Below are 25783 nucleotides of genomic sequence, written 5' to 3'. Positions count from 1 at the left end.
TCCCCCATACATACACACTATAGGCATTTAGTTTATTTATTTTCTTTTCTTGAGACCTTGGTGTCCAGCACCTCTTTGGGTTACTAAGTTTCTGTAGTGAAGGTTACTCTTGATAGTGGACTTTCAGCTGATAATCCCGAGTTAGTTAACCCAAGTTACCAAGTGATAAGGCACCCCTAAGAGCTTATTCATCCAAGTAGATCCCTCATACAGGAGCACCACAGACACTTGCCTCAAGATTAAAACCATTGATGCCTAGCCTTATTGCTTACTCTTTTTCTTTTGTTTTTCACTTCCATTGTTCTTTCCCTTTTCTCTTATTAGGATCTTGTTATTAACTTAGTCTCATGAGTGTATCCAAAGGAAAGTATTCAGGCCATATAATTGTCATCCCAGCCTTGTGGTTGAACCAACTTAGCTAACTTATGACTACCCCAAAGATTCATGAATGCACTTCCACATTATGAACTCTACTCTGGCCTTTTGAAAACAATCATTCTCTTTTTATTTGATTTAAAGGGACAAGCATACAAGTAAGTTAAGTAATGGTGCAGTAACATAAAGACTAGTGCACATAGACCTATTCAGAACTTAAAAGACAGAATTTAAAAAGGGTTCAACTACGAGTAACTACAAATCAAAAGTGCATTCGGACTTCCAACAATTCTGAGTACAATGGAATTAGGTAACAATACAACCTTCGGGTGATGATCTCTGGTCCCCCTCTCTCTTTGTCATCATCCTAGTTTTTGCTGCCTCGCTTCTTTGGGTGAAGGTGCACCATTTCCTTATAAGATTCCTGCAAGGTTACTGGAAGTTGCTTGTTCTCAAAGCACTTGAGACATAGTTAGCTTACATGTATGCTTGTGCCTCTTGAACTCAATTTGGTGTGTGAACACCAAACTTAGTTCTTTGCCCAGTACAAAATATTGCATATATGCAGAGACCCTTATATCTTGTTATCAACAAAGCAATGATCACCTATAGTCTAACTACATCTAAGTGGTTTCTCTTGATTGGATGGAGCTAGCAATGTTCTTTTGGAGTGGAGTGTAATTCTAACCAATGTCCTTTAGTGGAACACCAAACTTAGAACTACACTATCACTCTTGGATTGTTCTGGTGTGGAACACCAAACTTAGCTCCTTACAATACAGGGGAAACAACTTGTGATTTTTATTGAAATACAGATGAAAGTGAAACTACCTGAGGTTGGGTTGCCTCCCAACAGAGCGCTCTTTTATCGTCGCTAGCTCGACGAGTCCTTAATTACTTGAGATGGTACTTTACTCTGGGGTTTTCCCCCATGTTGCCCAGATAATGCTTGAGTCTTTGTCCATTCACTGTGAAAGTCCTCTCTGAACCTTCATCCGTGATTTCGATGTGGCCATATGGTGATACTTTTGTAACCATGAAAGGTACAGACCACCTTGACTTGAGTTTTCCTGGGAACAGCCTTAATTTAGAATTGTAAAGGAGTACTTGCTGCCCCTTTTCGAAACTCCTGGGTGCAAGATGCATGTCATGTTTTCTCTTTGCCTTCTCTTTATACATCTTAGTGTTTTCATAGGCTTGTGACCTGAATTCCTCTATCTCTTGCAGCTGCAAGATCCTTTTTGCACCAGCAGTAATGCTGTCAAAATTTAGTATCTTGATAGCCCAAAGAGCTTTGTGTTCCAGCTCCAGTGGTAAATGACAAGCCTTCCCATAGACTAGTTGATATGGAGACATTCCAAGTGGAGTTTTGAATGCTGTTCTGTATGCCCAAAGAGCATCATCCAGCTTCTTCGACCAATCCTTTCTAGATGCGCCCACAGTCTTTTCCAGGATCCTCTTCAGCTCTCTGTTGGATATCTCAGTTTGCCCACTTGTTTGAGGATGGTAAGGTGTGGCTACTTTGTGTTTTACCCCATATCGTAAGAGGAGAGCTTCTAGTGGTTTGTTACAAAAGTGGCTCCCTCCATCACTAATGAGGGCTCTTGGGACTCTAAACCGGCTAAAGATATTCTTCCTGAGGAAGTTCATGACTACCTTGTTATCATTAGTTGGGGTTGCAATAGCCTCTACCCACTTGGAAACATAATCCACTGCTACCAGGATGTACTTGTTTGCATATGAGGTTGGGAATGGTCCCATGAACAATTCCCCACACATCAAACAGTTCCAGTTCTAAGATGAAATTTTGTGGCATGGCGTTTCTTTTGGGTAGGTTTCCAGATCTTTGGCATTCATTGCAGCTTTTTACTAGTTCCTTGGCATCCTTGAAAAGGGTGGGCCAAAAGAATCCGCTTTGTAACACCTTTGCTGCAGTTCTGTCCCCTCCAAAGTGCCCGCCATAACATGAACCGTGGCAGTTCCACAGGACTTCTCTCCCTTCCTCTTCCGAAACACATCTTCTAAGAATTCCATCTGAACATTTCTTGAAGAGATATGGCTCGTCCCAGACAAAGTATTTTGCATCATTCATGAGCTTCCTCTTTTGATGTTTATTGATCCCTGGGGGTAATGCCCCAGTTGCCTTGAAATTTGTAATATCTGTGAACCATAGTGCTTTGTGAACTGTCATCAACTGCTCATTAGGGAAGAGCTCGTTCACATTTGTATCATTTTCTCCACCTTGATCATGAGGGATTCTGGATAGGTGATCTGCCACCTTGTTCTCCACTCCTTTCTTGTCTCTGATTTCAATATCAAATTCCTGCAACAGTAAGATCCACCTTATTAGTCTTGGCTTTGATTCTTGCTTGGCAAACAAATATTTAAGTGCTGTGTGATCTGTAAAAACAATCACTTTAGCACCAATGAGGTATGATCTAAATTTGTCAAATGCAAAAACTATTGCTAGCAACTCCTTTTCAGTAGTGGTATAATTTCTTTGAGTTTCATTAAGGACTTTGCTAGCATAGTATATCACACGAACTAGGTTATCTTTCCTTTGTCCTAACACTGCCCCAACTGCAAAATCAGATGCATCGCACATCAATTCAAATGGTAGGTTCCAATCAGGTGGGGAAATGATAGGAGCAGAGGATAACCTCATTTTCAAATGTGCAAATGCTAGCATGCATGTTTCATCAAAGATGAATGGTGTATCAGATACAAGGAGATTGCTTAAGGGCTTGGCTATCTTTGAAAAATCTTTAATGAACCTTCTGTAAAAACCAGCATGCCCTAAAAAACTTCTAATTGCCTTGGCATCACTGGGTGGGGGTAGTTTTTCAATAAGTTCTACTTTAGCTCTATCAACCTCAATGCCTTGGTGAGAGACCTTGTGACCAAGGACTATTCCTCCTGTCACTATGAAGTGGCATTTTTCCCAGTTCAAGACCAAATTGGTCTCTTGGCATCTTTTCAATACCAAGGCGAGGTGATGTAGGCAACTAGGAAAAGAATCTCCGAATACCGAGAAATCATCCATAAAAACTTCAATGAATTTTTCTATCATATCTGAAAAGATAGAAAGCATGTAGCGTTGGAAAGTTGCAGGGGCATTACATAATCCAAATGGCATGCGCCTATAGGCAAACACTCCATACGGACAGGTAAATGAGGTTTTCTCTTGGTCTCTTGGATCAACCACTATTTGGTTATATCCTGAATAACCGTCGAGAAAACAATAATATGCGTGCCCTGCAAGTCTTTCCAACATCTGATCCATGAATGGAAGGGGAAAGTGGTCCTTTCGTGTAGCCTCATTGAGTTTCCTGTAGTCTATACACATCCGCCATCCTGTGACGGTCCTTGTAGGTATGAGCTCATTCTTCTCATTGGTAACCACAGTGATCCCTCCCTTCTTTGGCACAACATGTATGGGGCTAACCCAAGGGCTGTCTGAAATTGGGTATATGACCCCTCCTTGCCAAAGCTTCATAACCTCTTTCTGTACCACTTCCTTCATGATTGGGTTCAACCTTCTTTGGGATTGAATGGATGGCTTGGCATCATCTTCCAACAGTATTTTATGCATGCATATGGCTGAACTGATTCCCTTCAAGTCAGCAAGGGTCCATCCAATGGCATCCTTATGCTCCCGCAGCACCTTGAGTAGCTCGTCCTCTTGATCTTGACTGAGGGATGAATTTATGATCACTGGGTAGTTTTCATTTTCTCCTAGATATGCATATTTGAGAGTGGGTGGCAATGCTTTGAGTTCAGGTTTGGGTGCTTCTGATTTTTCGTTCCCTTCTTTTGGTGCATCTGGTATATGTATTTCTGCTGTAGCTACCTCTTCACTTGATTCAGATTCTTCCTCCACCAATCTCTCGTTCTCTTCAGGTTCATCTTCTTCAAAATTCTCCTGCACTTTATCCTCAAGTGCATCTAACCTCATGCATTCTCCCAATTGTTCCGGTGGATAACTCATGGCCTTGAACACATTGAATGTCATCTTTTCATTGTGTAATCTTAGGGTGAGGTCACCCTTCTGAACATCAATGACAGCTCCAGCAGTGGCCAAGAATGGCCTTCCCAAGATGATGGAGGTCTTGGCGTCTTCCTACATGTCCAGCACCCCAAAATCTGCTGGGAATATGAAATCTCCCACTTTTACTAGCAAGTCCTCTACTATCCCGTGAAGGAATTTGAACGATCGGTCTGCCAGTTGTAGAGCCATTTTTGTTGGTTTAGCCTCCTCAATTTTCATCTTTCTCATCATAGCTACTGACATCAAATTGATGCTGGCCCCTAAGTCACAAAGAGCCTTTTCTACTGTAATTTCTCCTATAATGCAAGGGATCTGAAAACTCCCAGGATCCTTCAGTTTCTGAGGTAGTTTATGCTGAATGATAGCACTGCACTCTTCAGTTAGTATCACAGTCTCATTGTTCTTCCAGCTTCTCTTCTTAGTCATTAGCTCCTTCAAAAACTTGGCATAAAGTGGCATTTGTTTTATGGCTTCAGCAAATGGTATGTTGATTTGTAGCCTCTTGAAGATTTCCAAAAATCTCAAGAACTGGTTGTCATTTTCCTTTTTCTTCAATATCTGGGGGTATGGAGCTCTTGAGATGTTTAGTTGGGGTATCTTTTTTTCTTTCTGCAGACTTGGCATGGGGGGTTGCACTCCATCTTGCTCTTCTCCCTTTTCATTTGAGCCTTCTTCTTGTGGTCTTTGGGGATGTTCCTCCTCACTCCTAAGTGTGATAGCCTGACACTCCTCCCTTTTGCTTGAATGGGCATCATAGCAAAAATTGTGGTTAGGAAGCTGCTTAAACAGATAGCTGATTTGTGTCTCCAGTTTTGTGATGGCAGCATTTTGATTCTGCATGTTTGACTGCACTTCCTCTCTGAATGCTTTACTGTCTTAAATGTCTCTGCATATTCCTTCAATTAAGGCTTCAATCTTAGAGAGTTTGTCATCAATTGATGGGTTATTCCGAGAAGATGTGCTATTTTGATTTTGATAAGCATATGAAGAAGTGTTGTTGTGGGGGTGTTGAGACGTCCTCTGTTCTTGGTTTTGATCTTGCTCACTTCCCCACCCAAAGTTTGGGTGGTTTCTCCATCCAGGGTTGTAAGTCTTGGAGTATGGATCATAGTTTTTCCTTGGTGAATTCCCAATGTAGTTGGCTTGCTCCTGACTCCCCTCTGCTTCTTCATTCATTCCTTCTTGGATTGTTGATGAAGATGAGATTGCTGCTACTTGGTTCCTCTCCATCTTCTTGGTGAGGTCAGCCAGCTGCTGGGTAATGAGCTTGTTTTGGGCCAACAGAGCATCTACATTGTTTAGCTCTATCACTCCTCTTGTGTTCCCTCTTTCGGAAGCATAGAAGTAGTCGTTTTCTGCTACTATTTCAATAATATCTATGGCTTCCTCAATGGTCTTCTTCTTGTTCAAAGATCCTCCAGATGAATGGTCTACGGCCTTCTTTGACTCATAAGAGAGCCCTTCATAGAAAATGTGCAGCTGCACCCATTCGTTGAACATGTCAGGTGGACACCTCCTTGTTAAGTCCTTGAACCTTTCACATGCTTCATACAAAGTCTCACCATCTTGTTGCCTGAAAGTTTGGACCTCAGCTCTCAGTCTATTGATTCGTTGAGGAGGGTAAAATCTTGCTAAGAATTTGTTCACCACATCCTCCCAAGTTGTCAAGCTCTCCCTTGGGAAAGATTCCAGCCACTTGGCTGCCTTGTCCTTGAGTGAGAAAGGAAATAAGAGCAGTCTATAGGCGTCAGGATGAACACCATTAGATTTCACTGTGTCACATATTCTCAGGAAGGTGGTCAAATATTGATTGGGGTCTTCTTGAACACCTCCTCCAAACGAACATTTGTTCTGAATAAGGGTGATGAGCTGTGGTTTAAGTTCAAAAGTTGTTGGCATGGATAGTTGGCTTTTGGATGCTACTTCCACAATTTCCTGGGTTTGGATTGATGTAAGAGCCCAAAACTCTTCTATCCTCCCCAGCATGATTTGCTCCACCTCCTCTGCCATGGTTGTGAGTTTCTTCTTCATGATGATTTTCCATGTTTTCTTCCATGTTTGGTTCAAAGTATTCCTCAAAGTGTTCCTCCTCTTCTTCAGCACCAACTACACGTTTTTCTCTTGCCTCCCTCCTTAGTCTAAGGAAGGTTCTCTCAGGTTCAGAATCAAAGGAAGTTGAAGCCCCGCTTCTTCTCCCTGTCATACAACCAACAAGTACAAGCAAAGAAAATAGGTGCAAGAAGTATTTGTGTCAGAATTACTGTTAGTTGTGGGTGATGCAATATATCAAACAGTTAGTGGGTTAGCAAACAGAATTGAAAATAACAAAGAAAAACAAAAGAGTAGAGGGGGAAGGGAAGAAGTTTAACTAAAACAAAAAGTAAATCACCCAAACAGAAAATGAAATTCACAAAATAAAAATGCTCAATCTAGTGATCTTCCAGTTTAATCATTGTTGATGCACAATCAATCCCAGGCAACGGCGCCATAAACTTGATGCACGGAAAACTTGTCTCACAACAAAATCTCCCTTCGGCAAGTGTAGCGAATTTGTCGTCAAGTAAAAACTCAGAATAGAGTGAGGTCGAATCCCACAGGGATTGATTGATCAAGCAACTTTAATTAGAAGAATGTTCTAGTTGAGCGAGTCTAGAATTTTGGTTGAGAGTTGCAGAAAATAAAATGGCAGGAATGTAAATAATAGAAAAGTAAATGCTAGAATTAAAGGACTGGAAGTAAATGACTGAAAAATAAATTGCAGAATTGTAAATGGGAATGGGGGATTTGCTCATAAAAGTAAATGGCAGAAATTAAAGAGAATGGGTAAGATCAGAGATGGGGAGTTCATTGGGCTTAGGAGATGTTGCAATTCTCCAGATCAAGTTCATTTTTATCTCTTCCTCAATCAATGCACTCATTGATCTCCTTGGCAATCTTAAGTGATTGAATTACAATTTCTTGCAATTCAATCTCTCAAATCTTGATCAATAGCCAATTCTTTGGTCAATTGCTCATGAGAAGAGATGAAGTATGGTCACTGATTATACCACATGCATTTCCCAAATCAAGTATTGAGAGGGTTATAGTCACATACCCATCCAAACCCAATTTGGTCCAGCATGAGAAAGCATTTCTAGCTTGATCTCTTCATTCCTCTTTCAAGGTTCAAAAGAGATCCAAGTTTGAATAGCTTCTCTTCCAAGATAACTACTCAATTGGATGAAGATCGAAAGCTTTCAAGTAAAATCAAGAGGAAAGATAGAAGAAGAATAATGAAAATTAGTATTGATCCATCAAATTACAACAGAGCTCCCTAACCCAATGAAAGGGGTTTAGTTGTTCATAGCTCTTGAAAATGAAAACAAAGATGGAGAATACATCATAAAACTAGAAAATGCAAAGGGAGTAAAATACAGAGAGTAGTCTCTTTTTCCAGCCTCTAGAACTCCTTTCTCAATTCAAAGCTACTCCTATATATACTACTCTTCTCAGCTTCTAGTGTGATTCTTCAAGTCTTGGGCCTTTGGATCTTGAGTTTGAAGCAGTTCCTTTCTTTATTTGGGCTTGGCTTTACTTGCAGAGAGAAAGTGCGAAGTGGGCAGAGACTTTAGTTCAGGACGTTAGGGGTGTTAATATTTAGTGAGAATATAAGTTCGAGAACGTTAGTGACACTTAACATTGTCACTAACGTTCCAATGCACCCCTTTGCCTCACGTTAAAGCCCACGTTAACTAGGTTAACGTGGCTTTTAACGTTGCCTTGTTAACCTTCGAGAACGTTAGTGACACTCAACATTGTCACTAACGTTCCAGTGTGCCCCTTCTTGCTTCACGTTAAAGCCCACGTTAACTAGGTTAACGTGGCTTCTAACGTGGCCTTTGCCAACCTTCGAGAATGTTAGTGACATTCAACATTGTCACTAACGTTCCAATGTGCCCCTAGGTCTCACGTTAGAGTCCACGTTAACTAGGTTAACGTGGCTTCTAACGTGGCCATTCTTAGCCATCCCAACGTTAGTGACAATGTTGAGTGTCACTAACGTTGGCTCATCCTTCATTCCTCATCGTTAGCTTCCACATTAACCAAGTTAACGTGGAAGTTAACGTGACTCTTGGGGGTTGTGTGGTTGCTTCAACGTTAGTGACAATGTTGAGTGTCACTAACGTTGTCAACAACTCTTCATCCCTTACGTTAGCTTCCACGTTAACCAAGTTAACGTGGGAGTTAACGTGGTACTTTGCACCATAGGCCAACATTAGCGACAATGTTGAATGTCACTAACGTTGGCTTCTCTTCCCCCCTTAACGTTAGAGGCCACATTAACCCACGTTAACTAGGTTAACGTGGCTTCTAACGTGGCCACTTATGAGTAATTGCCAACGTTAGTGACAATGTTAAGTGTCACTAACGTTGGCTCAACTTCTCTTCTCCACGTTAGAGTTCACGTTAACTTAGTTAACGTGACTCTCTAACGTGGGCATTGATGGCTTTTTGAGAGTGTTATTGGCAATCACTTTTCTCATTAACCTTACAAGTTACCTCCCCTTTTCTTGCTTCCTTTTGGTCCTGAAATCAAGCAATAAAGTGCATCAAAGCTCTAGTCCAAGTCATGGGTAATGCAACATAATATTTGTCACTAAACTTATGCAAAATCCTCATGAAATTATGTAAAATGCACAATGTATGCTTGAATCAAGGCATAAGTGAATATCTACCCAAAACTAGCTTATTTCCTAAAGAAATGCATGAAACTAACCTAAAAATAGTAAAGAAAAGGTCAGTGAAACTGGCCAAGATGCCCTGGCATCATATTTTTAGTTTCCAAAAAAAAAATTTACAATCCACATCATCTTCCTTTCTCCATCATGGACAAAAGTGGAAATGAACAGTCCAGAAGGACTCTGGGGTCATATGCTAATCCCACTACTGCTGCATATGGGAGTAGTATCCGTATACCTCCCATCAAAGCAGGCAGTTTTGAGCTAAATCCTCAGCTCATTGTCATGGTGCAGCAAAACTATCAGTATTCCGGTCTTCCACAGGAAGAACCTACTGAGTTTCTAGCACAATTCTTGCAAATTGCTGACACAGTACGTGACAAGGAGATAGATCAGGATGTATACAGACTGTTACTATTTCTGTTTGCTATAAAAGATCAAGCTAAAAGGTGGTTAAATAACCAACCCACAGCAAGCATAAGGACATGGAAACAGTTATCAGACAAATTCTTGAATCAATATTTCCCTCCAAAAAAGATGACACAACTAAGGCTGGACATCCAAGGCTTTAAACAAGAGGATGATGAATCCCTTTATAATGCTTGGGAGAGGTACAGAGGGATGCTAAGGAAATGCCGCTCTGAAATGTTTTCAAAGTGGGTGCAATTAGACATCTTCTACTCTGGGCTTACAAAAGGTGGTCAAATGTCCCTAGACCACTCAGCTGGTGGATCTATACACATGAGGAAAACTATTGAAGAGGCTCAAGAGCTTATTGATATAGTTGCCAGAAACCAGCATCTGTACATAAGTAATGGATCCTCCATAAAAGAAGAAGCCAAAGCAGTGTCTACTGAACTTGGTCCTCCAGAACAAGTTGCTGAACTCAATCAACAATTGTGCCTTTTAACAAAACAGCTAGCAGAATTCAAGGAGATGCTACAAGACACTAAAAATGCTAATAAAAATATGGAGGCACAATTGAATCAGACAAAACAGCAGTTGTCAAAGCAGATAACAGAAGAGTGCCAGGCAGTTCAATTAAGAAGTGGAAAAACATTAAATACCCCACTTCAGGGCAGCAGAAAGCTGAGGAAAGAATAACTGACAGAAGATGACCAAAATCTCATCCAAAATCCCTCTGAGGACAGTAAGAGCCCAGAGAGGAACAATTCTGGCGTTGAAATGCCAGAAATAGGCAAGGAGCTGGCGTTAAACGCCCAATGGAAGCTCAGTTCTGGTGTTCAAACGCCAGAAATAGGTAAGAAGTTGGCGTCCAATGGCAATCAAGCTTCTAACCCTGGCATCCAAATGCCAATGAGGGATCAGACACACACAAGTGCTGATAGCAACCCCTCTAAAAAGGCTTCTCCAACCACCTCTGTAGGAAATAAACCTGCAGCAACTAAGGTTGAGGAATACAAAGCCAAGATACCTTATCCTCAAAAACTCCGCCAGGAGGAGCAGGATAAGCAATTTGCCCGCTTTGCAGACTATCTCAGGACTCTTGAAATAAAGATTCCGTTTGCAGAGGCACTTGAGCAAATACCCTCTTATGCCAAGTTCATGAAAGATATCTTGAGTCATAAGAAGGATTGGAGAGAAACTGAAAGAGTTCTCCTCACTGAAGAATGCAGTGCAGTCATTCTGAAAAGCTTCCCAGAAAAGCTTAAAGATCCCGGGAGCTTTATGATACCATGCATATTAGAGGGTAATTGCACCAAGACAGCTTTATGTGATCTTGGGGCAAGCATCAACGTAATCCCTGCATCTACTATCAGAAAGCTTGGCTTGACTGAAGAGGTCAAACCAACCCGGATCTGTCTTCAACTTGCTGATGGCTCCATTAAATACCCATCAGGCATAATTGAGGACATGATTGTCAAGGTTGGGCCATTTGCCTTCCCTACTGACTTTGTAGTGCTGGAAATGGAGGAGCACAAGAGTGCAACTCTCATTCTAGGAAGACCATTCCTAGCAACTGGACGAACCCTCATTGACGTCCAAAAAGGGGAGATAACCCTGAGAGTCAATGAGGATGAGTTTAAGTTGAATGTTATCAAAGCTATGCAACATCCAGACACATTAGACGACTGCCTTAGCGTTGATATTATTGACTCCCTGGTGGAAGAGGTCAATATGACTGAGAGTCTCGAATCAGAGCTAGAGGACATTTTTAAAGATGTTCAGCCTAATCTGGAAGAACCAGAGGAAATAGAAGAACCTCTGAAAACTCCTCAGGAAGAGGAGAAACCTCCTAAACCCGAGCTCAAACCACTACCACCAAAATATGCATTTCTGGGAGAAGGTGACACTTTTCCTGTAATCATAAGCTCTGCTTTAGAGCTACAGGAAGTGAAAGCACTAATTCAGGTGCTAAGGACACACAAGACAGCTCTTGGGTGGTCTATAAGTGATCTTAAGGGCATTATCCCAGCCAGATGCATGCACAAGATCCTTTTGGAGGATGATGCTAAGCCAGTGGTTCAACCACAGAGGCGGCTAAATGCCGCCATCAAGGAGGTGGTGTAGAAAGATGTCACTAAGTTACTAGAGGCTGGGATTATTTATCCTATTTCTGATAGCCCCTGGGTGAGTCCTGTCCATGTTGTCCCTAAGAAGGGAGGTATGACAGTGGTTCATAATAAAAAAAATGAACTGGTTCCTACAAGAACAGTTACAGGGTGGCGTATGTGTATTGACTACAGAAGGCTCAATACAGCCACCAGGAAGGATCACTTCCGTTTACCATTCATAGACTAGATGCTAGAAAGACTAGCAGGTCATGAATACTACTTCTTTTTGGATGGCTATTCAGGTTACAACCAAATTGCAGTAGTTCCTCAGGACCAAGAGAAAACAGCATTCACATGTCCATCTGGAGTATTTGCATACAGAAGAATGCCTTTTGGTCTGTGCAATGCACCTGCAACCTTTCAGAGGTGCATGCTCTCTATCTTCTCTGATATGGTAGAGAAATTTCTGGAAGTCTTCATGGATGACTTCTCAATATTTGGAGACTCATTTAGCTCCTGTCTTAACTATCTAGCACTTGTTCTGAAAAGATGCAAAGAGACTAACCTGGTTCTAAATTGGGAAAAATGTCACTTTATGGTGACTGAAGGAATTGTCCTTGGGCATAAAATTTCGAACAAGGGAATAGAGGTGGATCAAGCTAAGGTAGAGGTAATTGAAAAATTACCACCAACCACCAATGTTAAGGCAATCAGAAGCTTTCTGGGGCATACAGGATTCTATAGGAGGTTTATAAAGGATTTTTCAAAAATCGCAAAACCTTTGAGCAATCTGCTAGCTACTGACACGCCATTTGTGTTTGACACAGAGTGTCTTCAGGTGTTTGAAACCCTGAAAGCTAAGCTGGTCACAGCACCAGTTATTTCTGCACCAGATTGGACATTACCTTTAGAACTAATGTGTGATGCCAGTGACCATGCCATTGGTGTAGTATTGGGACAAAGGCATGACAAGCTTCTGCATGTCATTTATTATGCTAGCCGTGTTTTAAATGATACCCAGAAAAATTACACAACCACAGAAAAAGAGCTGCTTGCAGTGGTTTATGCCATTGACAAGTTTAGATCATACTTAGTAGGATCAAAAGTGATTGTGTACACTGACCATGCTACTCTTAAATATCTACTTACAAAGCAGGATTCAAAGCCCAGGCTCATAAGATGGGTGTTGCTTCTACAAGAGATTGATATAGAAATAAGAGACAGAAAAGGGACAGAGAATCAAGTAGCTGATCACCTGTCCCAGATAGAACCAGTAGCAGAAGCACCCCTCCTTCCTACTGAGATCTCTGAAACCTTTCCGGATGAGCAATTATTTGTTATTCAGGAAGCTCTATGGTTTGCAGACATTGCAAACTATAAGACACAAGGTTTTCCTTCTGTAACCATGGAGAGGAAGCATGAAAAGCTTCTCTTAATACAGAGTCAAACAAAACCCCCATATTCAAACTCTAAGTTTTGTGTTGGGAGGCCACAACCAAACTCTAAGTTTGGTGTTGGGAGGTTTCAACCTTGCTCTGATTATCTGTGAGGCTCCATGAGAGCTCACTGTCAAGCTATTGACATTAAAGAAGCGCTTGTTGGGAGGCAACCCAATGTTATTTAATCATATCTATTTTCTTTTCTTTTTGTTATTTCGTGATTTATTAGGTTGATGATCATGTGAAGTCACAAAAACTACTGAAAAATCAAAAACAGAATGAAAAATAGCATTGAAAACAGCACACCCTGGAGGAGAGCAGTCTGGTGTTTAAACGCCAGAAACAAGCATCTGTCTGGCGTTTAACGCCAGAAACAAGCACCAAGCTGGCGTTTAACGCCAGATACAAGCATCTGCCTGGTGTTAAACGCCAGAAACAGGCTACATTTGGGCATTTAACGCCAGAAACAAGCAACAGTCTGGCGTTAAATGCCAGGAATGCACAGCAAGGGCGTTTTATACGCCTAATTGGAGCAGGGATGTTAAGTCCTTGACCCCACTTGATCTGTGGACCCCACAAGATCCCCTCAAGATCTGTGGACCCCACAAGATCCCCACCTACCTCACCATTCCAATTCAAACCATTCCCCTCCCATACCCACCCATTCACACACCTCCTTCTCCTCCACTTCTCCTTCTACTCCCTTCTATCTTCTTTTGCTCGGGGACGAGCAAACCTTTTAAGTTTGGTGTGGAAAAAAAAGTGTTGCTTTTTGTTTTTTCATAACCATTTATGCCACCTAAGGCCAGAGAAACCTCTAGAAAGAGGAAAAGGAAGGTAGTTGCTTCCACCCCCGAGTCATGAGAGATGGAGAGGTTCATCTCAAGGGTCCATAGTTCAGTGGTAGAGCATTTGACTGTAGATCAAAGAGCTATGAGAAAGGAGAAACAAAGACAAGGAAGAGACATAGAGGAGCTCAAGAGCACCATTGGTTCTTCAAGAAGAGGAAGACGCCACCCTCACTAAGGTGGACCCGTTCCTTAATCTCCTTGTTCTTATTTCTCTGTTTTTTGTTTACTATGCTTTATGTTTATTTATGTTTGGGTCTTATTACATGATCACTAGTATCTAAGTGTCTATGTCTTAAAGATATGAATGTCCTATGAATCTATCACCTTTCTTAAATGAAAAATATTTTCTGAAAAAGAAAAAGAGGTACATGAATTTCAAATTTTAAAATAGTTTAATTATTTTTATGTGGTGGCAATACTTTTTGTTTTCTGAATGATGCTTGAACAGTGCATATGTCTTTTGAATTTGTTGTTTATGAATGTTAAAATTGTTGGCTCTTGAAAGAATGATGAAAAAGGAGAAATGTTATTTGATAATCTGAAAAATTATAAAAATGATTCTTGAAGCAAGAAAAAGCAGTGAAGAATAAAGCTTGCAGAAAAAAAATGCGCAAAAAAAAAAAGAGAGCAAGAAAAAGAAAAAGCAAGCAGAAAAAGCCAAAAGCTCTTTAAACCAAAAGGCAAGAGCAAAAAGCCAATAGCCCTTAAAACTAAAAGGCAAGGGTAATAAAAAGGATCCAAGGCTTTGAGCATCAGTGGATAGGAGGGCCTAAAGGAATAAAATCCTGGCCTAAGCGGCTAAACCAAGCTGTCCCTAACCATGTGCTTGTGGCGTGAAGGTGTCAAGTGAAAACTTGAGACTGAGCGGTTAAAGTCGAGGTCTAAAGTAAAAACAGAGTGTGCTTAAGAACCCTGGATACCTCTAATTGGGGACTTTAGCAAAGCTGAGTCACAATCTGAAAAGGTTCACCCAATTATTTGTCTGTGGCATGTATGTATCCGGTGGTAATATTGGAAAACAGAGTGGTTAGGGCCACGACCAAGACTCATAAAGTAGCTGTGTTCAAGAATTAACATACTGAACTAGGAGAATCAATAACACTATCTAAATTCTGAGTTCCTATAGATACCAATCATTCTGAACTTCAAAGGATAAAGTGAGATGCCAAAACTGTTCAGAAGCAAAAAGCTAATAGCCCCGCTCATCTAATTAAGACTGATCTTCATAGATGTTTTTGGAATTCATTGAATATTCTCTTCTTTTGATCCTACTTTGTTTTTAGTTGCTTGGGGACAAGCAAAAATTTAAGTTTGGTGTTGTGATGAGCGGATATTTTATACGCTTTTTGGGGGTAATTTCATGTAGTTTTTAGCATGTTTTAGTCACTTTTTATTATATTTTTATTAGTTTTTAAATAAAAATCATATTTCTAGACTGTACTATGAGTTTGTGTGTTTTTCTGTAATTTTAGGTATTTTCTGACTGAAATTAGGGGAGCTGAGCAAAAATCTGATTCAGGCTGAAAAAGGACTGCAGATGCTGTTGGATTCTGACCTCCCTGCACTCAAAATGGATTTTCTGGAGCTACAAGAGTCCAAATGGCGCGCTCTCAATTGTGTTGGAAAGTAGACATCCAGGGCTTTCCAAAAATATATAATTGTCCATACTTTGCTCAAGGATAAACGACATAAACTGGCGTTCAACGCCAGTTCCATGTTGCATTCTGGCGTTAAACGCCAGAAACAGGTTACAAGTTGGAGTTAAACGCCAGAAACAGGTTACAACCTGGAGTTTAACTCTGGAAACAACCTAGGCACGTGTAAAGCTCAAGTCTCAGCCTCAGCACACACCAAGTGGGCCCCAGAAGTAGATTTCTGCACTATCTATCTTAGTTTACTCATTTTCTGTAAACCTAGGTTATTAGTTTAGTATTTAAACAACTTTTAGAGATTTATTTTGTACCTCATGACATTTTAGATATGAACTTTGTACTCTTTGACGACATTAGTCTCTAAACTCCATTGTTGGGGGTGAGGAGCTCTGCTGTGTCTCGATGAATTAATGCAATTCTTTCTGTTTTCTATTCAAACACGCTTGTTTCTATCTAAGATGTTCATTCGCACTTCAATATGATGGATGTGATGATCCGTGACACTCATCACCATTCTCAACCTATGAACGCGTGCCTGACAACCACCTCCATTCTACCTTCGATTGAATGAGTATCTCTTGGATTCCTTAATCAAAATCTTCGTGGTATAAGCTAGAATCCATTGGCAGCATTCTTGAGAATCCGAAAAGTCTAAACCTTGTCTGTGGTATTCCGAGTAGGATTCAGGGATTGAATGACTGTGATGAGCTTCAAACTCACAAGGGTTGGGCGTAGTGACAAACACAAAAGGATCATGGATCCTATTCCAGCATGAGTGAGAACCGACAGATGATTAGCCGTGCGGTGACAGCACACCTAGACCATTTTCACTGAGAGGACGGATGGTAGCCATTGACAACAGTGATCCACCAACACACAGCTTGCCATAGGAGAAACCTTGCATGCGTGAAGAAGAAGACAAGGGGAAAGCAGAGATTCAGAAGACAAAGCATCTCCAAAACTCCAACATATTCTCCATTACTGCATAACAAGTATTTAATTCATGCTCTTTTATTTTTCGCAATCCAAACTGATAATTATAATTGATATCCTGACTAAGAATTACAAAATAACCATAGATTTCTTCAAGCCAGCAATCTCCGTGGGAGCCCTTACTCACGTAAGGTATTACTTGGACGACCCAATGTACTTGCTGGTTACTGGTACGAGTTGTGAAAAGTGTGATTTACAATTCGTGCACCACACTTCTGCAACAAACAACTCGAGGCACTCCTTCTCAGATATGGAGTGAAGCACAAAGTGGCAACTCCATACCACCCACAGACCAACGGGCAAGCTGAAATTTCCAACAGAGAGCTAAAAAGAATCCTTGAAAAAACTGTTGGAAGCTCAAGAAAGGATTGGTCTAAGAAGCTGGATGATGCACTATGGGCCTACAGGACAGCCTATAAGACTCCCATTGGGATGTCTCCGTACCAACTGGTATATGGCAAGGCTTGTCACTTGCCAGTTGAACTTGAACATAGAGCCTTTTGGGCTCTAAAGATGTTAAACTATGATGAGCAAGCTGCTGGAGAAAAGAGATTAATGCAACTCAATGAGCTGGAGGAGTTTAGGAATCAAGCATATGAGAATGAAAAAATCTACAAAGAGAACACAAAAAGGTGGCATGACCAAAAGATAGCAAGAAGGGAGTTCACTGAGGGACAGAAAGTGTTACTCTACAACTCAAGACTCAATTTGTTTCCTGGAAAACTGAAGTCTAGATGGTCAGGACCTTTCACCATACTCAAGGTGTTTTCCTATGGTCATGTGGAGCTCATGGAGGACAAGACTCAGAGAACTTTTACTGTCAATGGCGATAGACTCAAACACTACTTGGGAGGCTCCTTAGAGGAGCAGGGAGAGAGCTACAAGCTCAGCTGAAAATGAAGGAATGTCAAGCTAATGACAATAAAGAAGCACTAGTTGGGAGGCACCCCAACACTTTATCCTTTTTGATTTAGTTACTTTTCTTAGAAGTAGTTTAAAAATTTGTTGCATTAGGTAGTTTACTTTTCAGTCTCTCTTTTATCTTACATTGCCATATTAGGTAGTTTACAATTGCATATTAGAATGTTGATTTTAGCTTTGGTAGCTAGATTTTCTTTACATTTTTTCTATTCCGGAATTACAACTTGATGAAGGCATTGATCATGATGAGTGAATGGGCTGAAGGCTAGCTAAAATGCTAAGTTTGGTGTGGCCTCTCACCCACTTAATCTAGGCTTACAGACAATTTATATCTTGATTTGAAGAGTAAGCCCAAGGATTAAGTTTGGTGTGGCCACCACCAAGAATCATCTAGCAGCCCAAGTCCCCCAATTTGAAAGCACTTAATGCTTTGGGTAAAAACATGAATGTGGTTTAATGAGTTTAGAGGAATTGGAATCAAAATAAAATAAAAAGATTGATGGTAACTCCTATGAATACATTAAATACACAATGATAAAACCAATGTATTGAGATGCCAAAGAATTAAGTTTGGTGTCCCAAGGGACACCCATCAGTTGCAATCCAATTCACTTTTGATGAGAAGGAATGTGAAAGGGGTTCTTTTTGTCATTACTAATGGGGTCAGTTTCATTTCAGGAGAGAAGATGGGGCCCACATGGTAAACAACTCACAAAGCAAGGAAGTCAAAGTGTACTTACACTTTGGAACTTAACACACGCAGAAGACACAGTGAGAAACGAGTTGGCGCCTCTTCCCACGCTAGGCGCCACCCCCAAGTGGGAAAACATTTACTTTTTTTATTTCCCACCCTTCCCACCACAACATTCACCCATTATAAAAGCCTCACCTCACCATCTCCTATCCTATTTCAACTACCCCAATCACACACGAAGAGCATACAACCCCTTCCTTTCTCTATTTATCCTTTACCATCTCTTTCCCTACTTTCTTTCTTTTTTCTTTCTTAATTGGGACAATCAAGTCCTAAGTTTGGTGTTGGAGCAAAACCTTATTTTACTTGTTCTTTCTTGCAACTCCATTTCACTTTCAAACACACTCTCTGAAATTCATGGCACCACCAAAAAGCTCAACCTCAAAGAAAAGAAAAGTCAAGGAACCAACCTCTGGGTCCTCAAGCTCCTTCAATGACTACAAGTTCCTTTTCATATTCAACTAAAACCAATTCTATAGTTGGGTGAGTGAGAGGGAGATCATTCCAGAAGTTGGGTTCCAATTAGGAAGGAACCAGCACATTGAAATCAACATTGAGATCAACAATAGAGGTTGGTCACTTCTATGCAACCCACCAAGGAAAGTGGTAGAGAGCTTGGTGAGGAAATTCTATGCCAACGCAGTCCCTCAACCAGGGCAACACTATGGCTATATTAGCTATGTAAGGGGGAAGTCCATTGACTATAGTCCCTCTAGCATAGAAAGGATGCTAATGGTGAAGAGGACAAGCTCCACTTGGAGCTATGAAGAAAGAATGAAGCAGCAAGACCCTAGGTTCGATGAGATCCTAAATGAGATTTGTATGATACATGTGCGTTGGATCAATGACAAGGATGGGGTACCTAATCAATTGAGGAGAAGAGATTTGAGCCCCCAAGCTAGAGTGTGGCTAGAATTTGTGAAGAGGTCCCTAATCCCCACATCCAACACTTCAGAGGTGACCAAGGAGAGAGCTGTACTCATCTACAACATCATGAAAGGAGAGAACATCAACATAGGGGAGATGATTGCCAACAACATCAACAAAGTACTGAAGTGCACCAGTGACAATACAAGGTTGGCATTCCCCAGCATTATACAGAGGCTATATAATGAGGCTGGAATTGAAAAGATTATTGATGAAGTGCTTGTGAAGCAAGACAAGTTCATAACTGCCAAAAAGATGGCCAAGGTGGTAGCTGTGCACCCACTCCATAGAGCTAGAGAACGAAGAGCTCAGGCGCATGAACAACAACAACAACAAGAAGAAGAGGAGGCAAAAGAGCAACCTCAATTCCTGGCACTTCAACCACCACCACAATATCAATATCAATAATTTCCAGAGGGATTCAACTAGGAGCAACTGCAAGGAGATGTACACCAAATGAAGGGAGATCTACACCACTTGAGGGAAGATGTCAATCAACTCAAGGAAACTCAACAACAACAATGGAGCCAAGTCAACCAAAATATTCAACAACTCCAAGGGGGTTTTGAGGATCTCAAGGAGCAGCAAGATCAAATTAATTGGGGAGAAATGCAAGGCAGCTTAGGAGTGATTCTGAGATGGCAATTACAATAAATGGAGAGCCTTGCTGAATTCAGACACCTCTACGAAGCAAGAACTGTAGCTAGAGGGAAATATGATTGCTATGCGCAAACAAAGTTGAGCTACCTATGCAATGCAGTAGCTAACATGAAGGTGAAAGGGAAGAAGGTTAGGATATTAGAAGCCCAAGGATGCCAAAGCGCAAGAAGATTCTTCCAATTCAGATGAAGGTGGCTCTTTCCCCTCCAAGAAGAAGGACAAAGGGAAGGGGCCAATGAACTAAAGACGAAGCTGCTCAAAGTTGTTGAGTCCCATGGTTGACACTTTCCAAATTCTGGATTCTTGTTTAAGTTTTTGCTTTATTTACTTTTTGAATAAATAATCATGCTAGGATAGTTTATGTTTTATGCATAGTTTTTAATTCCTGTTTGAAGTCTTTATGAGTTCTTTATTTCAAGAAAGAAAATGCCATGTATTTCAAGTCTTCATTCCAACAAAAATAAAAGTAGAGTTTGTCTCCATAAGAGTCACTGTGAGTTGTGCGAAAACAACGAGAAAGACCAAGGCCAAGATGGATTATGAAACAAACTAAGATATAAGTGACCAAGTGTAAGACCTTGAATGAACTAAAAAAGAAAATGAGTCATGGAAAAGCAACTAGTCCTAGAAGGTATAACTAGGGGAAGGCTAAAGGGTGTTCCTTGAATATCCATAGAACCAAGAGGTAGTAGGCAATAAAGACCCAAGGCTCTGAGCATCAACTATTGAGATAGAAAAAAAAAGAAACATTAAAAAGATCAAAAAGAATAAAAAAAAATCTTAGTAGATGCTTGTGGTGAAGATGTGTCAAGAAGATACCTGGGCAAGTAAATTCTTAGGGGTGTCTCAACACCTAGTACCCTAAAACCAACTGGTTTGGGAGTGCTAATTGAAAGCTTAATTAAAGGGTTTTCTTGAGACAAAACACTTAGAGTCATGGTCAAGAAAGTAAAATAACCCTTACTACCTCAAGGTGACAATCAATAGAAAGGACTCCTAAAGCCTATACCTGAAAGAACCCTCAAGGATCCAAGAGTTTTTCATGACATTAAAACATTCATGCATGTGTTGAACACTTAGCCTTACTCTTAGTTGTATTGCAATCACTCAAAGCCAAGGCCTCAAGTTATAAAGGTTTACTCACATTGATTTGCTTGGGACAAACAAAACTTAAGTTTAGTGTTGTGATGACTTGCATCATCTACCCTTGTTTCTTGTATAAAGAAGACCATAAAAGAGCATAAATTTTATTTGATCAATACAATTCATGTATTATCTGATGAATATTATGGTACACTACTTTGAAATGAGTTGTGCTGAATTTCAGGTGAGAAAAGCATCAAAAATGGGGTAGAAGACAAACAAGAAGCTGGGCTTGTGAAACTGGCGTGATACTTGAAGCAAACGCCACAAAAACGCACTGGCGTGGCACACCAGGAGCTGGGCGTGGCACGTGATGTGTGAAAAATGATCCAACACAAAACTCACCGGCAAGTGTACCGGGTCGCATCAAGTAATAATAACTCACACGAGTGAGGTCGATCCCACAGGGATTGAAGGATTGAGCAATTTTAGTTTAGTGGTTGATTTAGTCAAGTGGATCAAGTATTGGTTTGAGTGGTTTGTAATTAACAGAAGCTAAATTACATAAAATGTAAAGGGAGAGGGGTAATTGACTGAAAATTAAAGTGCAGAGAAATTAAAGAGGCTGAATCTTAAAGTGCAAGGAATATAAATTGCAGAAATTTAGATTACAAGAAATGTAAATGACTGAATCTTAAAGTACAAGAAATGTAAATTGCTTGAATTATAAAAGGAATTGGGAATTGGGATTGCAGAATTTAAACAAGAACAAGTGAATTGCAGTTAAACAGAAGAGTAGAAGGTGAATTGAAGTAAAATAGATCTAAACAGAAAAGTAGAAATGCTTGAGAAATTAAAACAGAAAGTGACTGATGCTTAATTGTAGCAATTTAAAAGAAGGTTGAAGATCTCAGGAGTGGAAGAGACTAGAAAACAAGTCTAGATCTCAAATCCTTCCTTAATCCAACAAGAACAATTGCAAAAGAAATAAAGAAAAGTAAATTGCAGAAAGTGTAGAAGATGAAGCAGTAAACAGAAATGGAAATTGAATTATGCAGAAAAGTAACCAAGAGATCTCAAGGTGAGATTGAAACAGAAGTTCTTCAATTCTCCACCCAAGATCAAAAGCAAGAAAATAAAAGAGTGCTCAAGCAAGAACCAGGAAGAAGAGAGATCAATTCCCCTTCCCAATTCTCTAAAATCTAAATTCAAAAGTAAAAGCTCAAAATGAAAATGAAAGTTCAAAGAAAATTTCAAAGTAAAGTCTAGAGGTCCTAAATTAATTAAACTAGCTTTTATTTATACACTTTCTATTCTTGGATTTTAGAATTTGGATGGGCTTTTTAATTTGGTGAAGAATTGAATTAAGTTGGCTTTTTGATTGAATTTCAGCCCAAGTTGAAAATTGCTCCCAGGAGGATGCTCTGCTCTTGTGGGGAGCGGAGCATTGGAGCTTTGTGTGGCGATCCTTGTTGCGTCCAAGGCTGGGAGAGGCATCAGGATAATGCTCCGCTCATGTGGGGAGCGGAGCTTTGGCTTGGTGTGGGGGATGTCTTGCGCGCCTTGCTTCCTTGCCCGTGTCATGATGCGCGCACCAAGTCCTGGCCGTGTCAAGCTTGCTTGTGTGCGCCAAGGAGTAGCACTCTGCTCTCCTTGTGAGCTGAGCATTGGTGCTTCCAAAGGGAGGTCCTTGGCTCAAAACTTGAGGGAGGTGCGCTGGTGCAAATTTCCTTGGTTCCTTGTAGCGCCTTTGCTCCTTGCTTCCTCAAGGTGCTTGGTTCGAACCTTGGAGTTGGCATTTTGGCCAAGTGTGGCTTATTTTCTTTGTGAGTAGCGCTCTCCCACTCCCCTTTTGCTCATGGGTTCGATCCTTGGAGGGAGCATTTGGCAAACATTTCCTTGAAATTATTTTTTATGGGAGCCCGACAATGCTCTCAAGGAGAGCGGAGCATTGCTCTTCCTCCCTTGTTTCTTGTTTCCCAATTTGTGCTCCGCTCTCAAGAGGAGCAGAGCATTGAGCTTTGTTTCCTTGGTCCATTGTTGCGCTCTTGGACAATTCTTCATGGCTTCCCTCCTTTCATGTGCCACACTTCTTAATTTTATTTGCCACACTCTTCTATTCCTTGGGCCACGCTTCTTAGGCCACGCTTTCTTGTTTTCTTCTTTTCTTCACCTACAAGTAATCAAAACAACCAATCAAAGTATCACCAAATTCACAAGGTTTATAAATCAATTAAATATCAATTAAACTTAGCTTAAACCTCATGATTTAGTATCAATTAAATGGTGGTTGATTGATTCAAAGAAACCATAAAATTCCATTCCAAATTACTTACTTATAATGCAAGAAAGTGCATAAAACCTAATAAAAACAAAGAAAAAGACTAGTAAAACTAGGCTAAGATGACTTGTCATCAGCACGCTGATACAAAATTCCAGAGAGCTACAATGAAGAACACAAAAGGGGCGTGGCACGCCAAGCTGGGCGTGGCACACCTAACTCATCAACCACTATGGGCGTGCCACTTGAGCAAAGGGGCGTGGCACGCCAACTCTCCATTCCAAGAAGAACCTTCACTATGGCGTGCCACTTGGTGTCGAAGGCGTGCCACGCCAGCCCCAAGAAGTCACTTGGGCGTGCCACTTGAGAACCCAGGCATGGCACGCCAAGCTTGAAGAGTTCACAAGATCATGGGCGTGCCACTTAAGCAGCATGGCGTGGCACGGTGGTACAATAATCCAGAGAAGGGGCTGAAGGCAATTGAAGACTGGGCGTGCCACTTGAACAACCAGGCGTGGCACGCCAATGCACTAAGAACCAAAAGCAAGGACTGGGCGTGCCACTTGGTATCGAAGGCGTGGCACGCCAACCTTGGCATTTCACTATGGCGTGCCACTTGAAGACTGAGGCGTGGCACGCCAACCACTGGAACCAAGACAAGATCATGGGCGTGGCACGCCATTCACCATTCGTCACTTAGGCGTGCAACTTGAGTAGCCAGGCGTGGCACGCCAGTGTCATTCAGAAGAGAAGCATAAGGGCGTGCCACTTGAGTTCGTGGCGTGGCACGCCAAACAGAGCAACCACTCACTCACAAGAGGGGCGTGGCACGCCAGACCCTGGACGTGCCATGCTAGTTCAACTTTCCAGAGAAGCCTAGCCAAGCATAAAGCAAGGGCGTGGCACACTAGACCTTCGGTGTGGCACGTCAGTACAAGTTTCCAGAGACAAAGAGAAGTGAGAAAGGCAAGGGGCGTGCCACTTGAGTTCGAAGGCATGGCACGCCAACACAAGAAATCCACTATGGCGTGCCACTTGAGCTCGAAGGCGTGGCACGCCAAGGTTAAAAGAGGGACGAGCGTGCCACTTAAAGGATTAGGCGTGGCACGCCAAGCTGGAAATGAAGAGCACGTGACACCCCAGAGGTACGCCAGCCACACGCCAGCTGAGAAGTCATGCGTATTGAGTGTTTTCTTTTCCTTCCAAAAATGTAATTTTCCTTTTTCACTTTTGTAATTCTTTTATTTTACTAGGAGTAGTATAAATACCCCAAGGAGTACTAAAGAAAGGGGGTTAAGCAGTCAGTTTTAGATCCACTTTTACACTTCACTTTTGAGTACTTTTTGAGCTATGAGTAGCTAACTTCCCTCTCATTGAGAGAGGGAGCTCTGTTGTACTTGATGGATGAATGATAGTGAAATCCTTCTTCTTTTCATCTTCTCTTTGATTTGCTAGACGGAATTTCGTTCTTAATGCTTAGTATTCAATTATCTTGGAAAAGAAATTGAATACAATTAGGTTTCATGGGAACCTTGGGAAAGGAAACATGAAACCATGCTTGAAATCCCTTCTCACACTAGAGTAGAATATGAGTTTTGGTGTTTGGATATGTGACATATAATCCTCCCTCTATTTGGACCTATGATGGTGTGTGGTATAATTAGGGACCAAGCATATCTCTCTTCATGAGCAATTAGACCAAGGAATTGGCTATTGATCAAGATCTGAGAGATTGAGTCACCAAGGGATTAGGGCTCAATCAATCATGATTGCCAAGAGGTCAATGAGTTGCATGATTGAAGAGGATATAAGCTAGATTTGATCCAAAGAGACAACATCTCCCAATCTCAATGAATTTCGTCATTCTTATCTATCCATTTCTTTACTGCTTATTTTTACATTCAGCGATTTCCTATTCCCGTTTACATTCAAGTCATTTATGATTCTGCACTTTACTTTCTGCCATTTATATTTCTGCACTTTATTACTTTTCTTTATATTCTATTCATTTACATTTATGTCATTTACAATTCTGCACTCTACAATCCTATTGATCCGCTTGACTAATTCATCAATCGATTAAAACTGCTCGAATTTGCCAATCTCTGTGGATACGATCCCACTCCACTGTGGGTTATTACTTGACGATAATTTTGGTGCGCTTGCTAAAAGGACTAATTCACCAATTTTGAATGGGGTGTGAATTCCAGTCATCAATCATCATGATTCCAATTGGGTGGCATGACCTTAGAATTCTCAATTAAGCATCCAAACATTCTCCTAGACCCATGCCATTTGGTTTTACACCAACCATTGCCATTCAACTTTGAGCATGCAACCATCATGAACTTAGAGTGATGTGTCCAACCACTACACAACTCTCTCTTACTCTTAACTCCACAAAGGGCTCTAAGTTGACCATCATTTTCAAGCAAACCATATTCAAGTGAGAAATTAAAGCTTAGGGGTAAGAATTTTACCCACTTGAATGTTGTGTAGCATGGTGACTTAGGAAGGAAGACCTCCCTACACTTAGCTAATGCAAGGTCTACGCGCTTGTGCTCC

At 41.0% G+C, this 25783-nt stretch overlaps 1 non-coding gene across 1 annotated transcript; it reads left to right on the top strand.

Moving 5' to 3' along the window:
* The first annotated feature begins 5921 nt into the window (after positions 1 to 5921).
* Positions 5922 to 6025, top strand: LOC148555269 (small nucleolar RNA R71). Its single transcript, XR_015886717.1, has one exon. It is a non-coding gene; the product is annotated as a small nucleolar RNA R71 (small nucleolar RNA).
* Positions 6026 to 25783: the final 19758 nt, after the last annotated feature.

This window comes from Arachis ipaensis, chromosome B6 (genome assembly GCF_059453495.1).
Source record: "Arachis ipaensis isolate K30076 ecotype BB chromosome B6, ASM5945349v1, whole genome shotgun sequence".
Taxonomy (NCBI): Eukaryota; Viridiplantae; Streptophyta; class Magnoliopsida; order Fabales; family Fabaceae; genus Arachis; species Arachis ipaensis.
The sequence above is the reverse complement of the archived record's forward strand: the minus strand, read 5'-3'. Positions and strand labels throughout refer to the sequence as shown.